Genomic DNA, 5,788 nt, shown 5'->3' on the forward strand with positions numbered 1-5,788 from the left:
AGCAGCAGTCAAGAAATCAAACAACATATTGCATTAGGCAAATCTGCTGCACAAGACCTTTTTAAAGTGTTGAAGAACAAAGATGTCAGCTTGTGGACTAAAGTGCGCCTGACCCAAGCCATGGCATTTTCACTAACCTCCTATGCATGTGAAAGCTGGACAGTGAATAAGGAATAACAAAAAGAATGGAAGCTTTTGAGTTATGGTGTTGGAGGCAAATATTGAAAGTGTCATGGTCTGCCAAAAGAATCAACAAATCCGTTTTGGAAGAAGTGAAGCCAAAGTGCTCCCTGGAGGCCAAGATGGCCAAACTTCATCTCTCATACTTCGAACATAGTATCAGGAGGGACCAGTCACTGGAGAAGGATCTCATGTTTGGTAAGGTGGAGTGTCAGATTGAAAGAAAAAGACCCCCAACAAGATGGATTGGCCAAGTGGCAGCATTGATGGACTCAAGCATGGCAACAGTAGTGATGTTGGCCTAGTATCAGGCAGTGTTTCGTTTTGCTGTGCATAAGGTTGCTGTGGGTCTGTACCAACTCAGTGGCACCTAACAACAACAACAAAGAGAAGTCCTGGTGTGGTGATGTGGACAAATGCGTCAGACTGCAAAGTCATTTGAACTGTAAGTATAGTGGTTCAAGCTCACCAGCTGCTCCTTGAAAACCTATACATCGTCACTATGAGTCAGAATGGACTCCATGGCACTTAACAACATCAACAACAAAGAGGTTTAAATAGTTCATAATGATTTTTAAGTTTCTTAATTGTGGCTATATTGGAATCACCTCAGAGAATTTTTTAAAAGTGGTGTTAACTGAATTTTATTCTCAGAAATTCTGACTTAATTGAATATTGGATGACTTGGATTTCAGACCAAAGGTTAAGTAATAAAAGATCCAATAATTGGTGAAATGGATTCTTCATTGGAAAAAAAGAAACAAACAAATAAAATATTAAGTAATAAAAGATCCAATAATTGGTGAAATGGTTTGTTCATTGGAAAAAAAAAATATGTTATGAAATTGATTTTATTTATTTCACAGACAAGGAATACTGTTGCTACTGGGTGTGTTTGAGAAGCATATCCAGGCTCCACATGTTTGGAAGTACCTGACTTTTTAACTAAACAACAATGGTGTGGATTCTGCATTCTGAAAGTCTCTGGTCATATGAAGTGTATCAGTTCTATGCCTGAAATTATATAAATCATGTTTTAATTCCTTGGAATGAAATGGAATGAATGTGGAAGAGGTGTGTATTTTTGTATGTATGTGTGTTAAGTGTCTTCAAGTGGATTCTGACTCATAGAAATCTGTATAGGATTCCCTAGTAGGAGCTGGGGAAGCTGAACCACCAACTTACCAGTCCTGTGCTCATTCTACAGCTTCTCACCAGAACTCCACAGAAAAACTGATGATGAATAAAAATTATTCTGAATTTTAAAGTACCACAGCTTAGTCTATTTAACTAATATGCATTTCAAAATAGATGGAGACCTCATTTGAAGATATGAGAGATAGCAAAAGCAATCTATAGATTGGATTATGAACAATGACATTTTTAACTATGTTGGGGAAAAACAAAGTATTCTGGTTTACCCTGGAAAGAATTCTAAATACATACTGAAGAAAGAATGAACACTACTATTTAAATCTTAAAATAATGTACTCCATTTTTCATGTCCTATCATAAATAAATTCAGATGCTTAATCCTGATATTTTACCTAGTGTTTTATTGTGATCACCAGGAAAGAGATTTTGTGCCAGAATTGCATTGGCTAAAACTGAATATAAAAGAAAATAAAAGAAACAAAGAAAGTATTTTTTTCTAATAGACTGAGAATCCTATGATCTAGAGTTTTATTTTTCACCTGAAGACCAGCTAATGCAAATAGTTTGATTACGTACATAAAATATAAAATGCTATACTTTCCTACTGGTATCTGAGGTTTCCAGATAAATGAATTATTTAATCTATGCAGTGTTTTTCCCATTAAATTACTTCAGTCTAATTGGAAAATAATTAAATACATTTATTCCCTCCCCCTCTGTGAAACTCTTTTAGTATTGCAGAAGTATTTCCTTGTGAAACATATAAGTGCTGAGATATTTTCCACTTAAAGTCCTCCTAGTTACTTTGTACCATTTGGGGCATAAAATATTTGAAGTCTCTTTATTTTCAAAATTATTTTTATTAAAGATGGTCTTTAAGTCAGTGTTATGATAGATAGCATCTATACAGATGGACTCCTTGTGTGGGGCTGTAGAACTTTGAACCACAAAGTCGGCAGTTCAAACCTATCAGCCGCTCCTCAGAAACTCCATACAGGGTTGCTTTGAGTCAGAATCATCTGGATGGCACTTAACAATAACAACAAAAACAGTTTAGAGAAAGTACAAAAAAAAATAAATAAATGAAATAAAATGACACCCATCATCATTTCCAAAGCACTCTATTCAGCTTGGTTCAGTAATCCAGTTCAATGACCACAGAGAACTCAGACACCATATGCACATTTATAGGATTATTAAGGAAGTTAACAGGTTACAATTCAGGGTGAGAAAAGTTCAGGGCACAGTTTTTCCAGTCAGGACAACTTCTCCTCAGCTGTGTCCACAAGCAGACTTCCCTCAGGGTGCTGCTAAATGCCCACAGGGCCCAACACTCCACCATAAACATCAGTCTGAAGGTATTCAGAAAACCTATTCTACCAAATAAGTTCCTGGAGGCACCACACTATATAACCATTGAGGAGAATGAGTATTTTGGAATGCTTAATTGTTCTCATGAGGAAATTATACATATACCAACAGGCAGCTGTTCAAACAGAAAAAAAGCACACTGAATGGTTTAAATTTTAGGAAAGGTTTGTGCCACGGTTGTATTCTTTAGCCATATATATTGAGTCTGTACACTGTGCAAATAATCCTAGAAGATGGATTATATGAATAAGTGCATGGCATTAAGATTGGAGGAAGACTCATTAACATTCCATGACAGGTAAACGATACAACCTTGTTAGCTGAAAATGAAAATAATTTAGAATACTTACTCATGAAGATTAAAGACTATAGCCTTCACTAAGGGTTGCACCTCAATGTAAAGAAAACAAAAATCCTCACCAATGAACCAACAAATAATACCACGATTAATGGAGAAAATGTTGAAATTGTCAAAATCTTCATTTTGTTTCAATTCATTATCAACACTCGTGAAAGCAAAATTCAAGAAATCAAATGATGTATTATCTTAGGAAATCTGCTGCAGAAAACCTATTCAAAGTGTTTAAGAGCAAAGATTTCAGTTTGAGGACCATGGTGTGCCTGACCCAAGCCATGGTGTTTTGAATAGCTTCATATGCATGTAAAAATTAATTGGACAATGAAGAAAAATCATAGAAGAATTGATACAATTGAGTTATGGTATTGGATAAGAATATTAAAATTACCAGGGACTGCATAAAGAACAAAAATATCTGTGTTGTAATAAGTGCAGCTAGAATGTTCCTTAGAAGACTAGATGGCAGGACTTGTCTCTCATATGTCAAACATATTATCAGGAGGAAGCAGTCTCTGGAGAAGGACATCATTCTAGGCATATTGGAGGGTCAATGAAAATGATGAAGACCCCAATGAAATGGTTTAATACATTGGTAGTAGCAATGATTAAGCTTAACAATGATTGTGAGGACGGCACAGGACTGGGCAGTGTTTTGTTCTGTTGCGCCTAAGTCACTATGAGTTGGAACCAACTCAGTTGCACCTAAGTACAATAAGAAAAGAAGGCAGTATCTTTAGAAGTAAGGCAAAGAAGAGAAATGGAGTGGTAGGCAGATGGAGGATAAAGTTGAGCAGGAGGCAGAAAAAGAGTTTTTCCTGTTTGAAGGCAGAAGAAGAGAAAATCTTTGAAGTGTAAAGAAAATTGGCAGAAAGTGGAAAAATTAAGAAAAATATTTCTCAGAAGGCTTCAGGCTTTTCTTCTGTTATGAATAATAATTTGAATTCCAAATAATTGTTTTATATAACTTATATCCTATTACCCTCACAAAATCTACGTAAATATGGGTGAAGGAAGACAGGTGTTCTATTCCCATTTCACAGATTAAGAAACAGAAGGTCAATTTTCTGGGTCATGTAATGGCTAAGTAGCATAAGGGAGAACAGAAGTGTTGACTCCTACATTTTAATACTCTCCACCACACCACCATGATAGTGTGGTGTTAATCTTTAAACAGAAGGAGGTTGACATCTTCTGTAATGAAGGAAGCATTTGCAGCAATAACCCAAAGAAACAGATTCTTTTCCTATCCACCCACTTACACTACTACCACATTTTAAGGGAATTTCAGTAAGCCAAGAATGTAGTAAGTGATGAATGTCATGAAAGTGTATGGCTAGCATTCATTTATGTTTTAAACTATCAGGTATTTAGATATAATGGGGAGAGAAATAGTCATAGTTTCAGCCTTGGTAAAGCTCACGCTCTAGTTAAAAAGATAATCTTTCAGATCACAAAAATAATTATTTGAGTACTAACAGAAATATAAGGAGCTCTAGTAGTGTAGTGGTTACTAATTGGGCTGCTAACCTCAGGGTCAGCAGTTCGAAACTGCCAGCTATTTCATGAGAGAAAGATTAGGCTTTCTGTTTCCATAAAGATTTATAGCCTCAGAAACCCTGTAAAGGGATGTGTGAAACAGAACTGACTCCATGGCACATAACAATAACAACAAAATAGAAATATACAGAAAAGATCTAAACTCTGAAATTTCTTGGTATAAGAAATATATGAAAGACATTGGAAAGGAATGTTCCATAAAGTTTAACAGTACAATCCAAAGTTCATAAGGAATTTTTTTTTTTTTTTTTTTTTTTTTTTTTTTTCCCTTATTTTAAAAAAAAATTTCATAAGGAATTTTTTTTTTTTTTTTTTTTTTTTTTTGGTAAGCCCTGAATTACAAACAATGTAGTAGAACTCTCTTTGCATTTTAATTGTGCATTCTTATTGAGTCATATAATTCTGATTTATGTGATTACTTTAAAATGAAGAGCAAGATGATTATTGTAAAGTAATAATTTCCAGTAGAATCCATGTGTATCATTTACCTTTGAGTATCATTCATTGATATACCACAAAATAGTGTTTTGCCTCTGATAAATAGTCATGAAATAATGATTCATTTTTCCAACAAATATTCACTGAAATCTTAATTGCAATATTGCAATCAGCCTGTTGTATGCTGGTATACTGTGTTATTTTCTAATATTTGACCCAAAAAAATGGCACTGACATTCCTAAAAGCAATTCTTCTTGCTTTGGAAAGATAAAAAAGAATGAAAACATTCTCATGGGTTTGCCCAACAAAAGCTTTAGCAATTATGGAATATTCTTTAGCTGTACTGTCCAATATGGTAGTCATTAGTCACATGAGTCCATTCAGTCCTTGAAATGCGAGAAGTAAAAAATAAATTAGATTTTTCATTTTATCTTCTTTTTGTTTTAATTTTAGTAGTCACATGAATGTGGCTAGTAGCAAATGTGGATAGTATAAATTTTAGAAGAAGGTTGAGTTTCCACTGTAACACATTTAATGTGTCTGACACAGACCTGCTAATTCTTGTATCTTGTGACCTAGATGATTATAGAAAAGGATGTTTTCTTGGCATATGAAAGAAATCATCTTAAAGAAAAAAATTGCAATGAACAAAAGTTTATAAGCTTATTTTCCTAGTAATATATGCCTACATATATTACTAGAAAAATATAATATATATATATATATAT

The sequence above is a fragment of the Chrysochloris asiatica genome, unplaced genomic scaffold (assembly GCF_000296735.1).
Source record: "Chrysochloris asiatica unplaced genomic scaffold, ChrAsi1.0 scaffold00229, whole genome shotgun sequence".
NCBI classification, from domain to species: Eukaryota; Metazoa; Chordata; class Mammalia; order Afrosoricida; family Chrysochloridae; genus Chrysochloris; species Chrysochloris asiatica.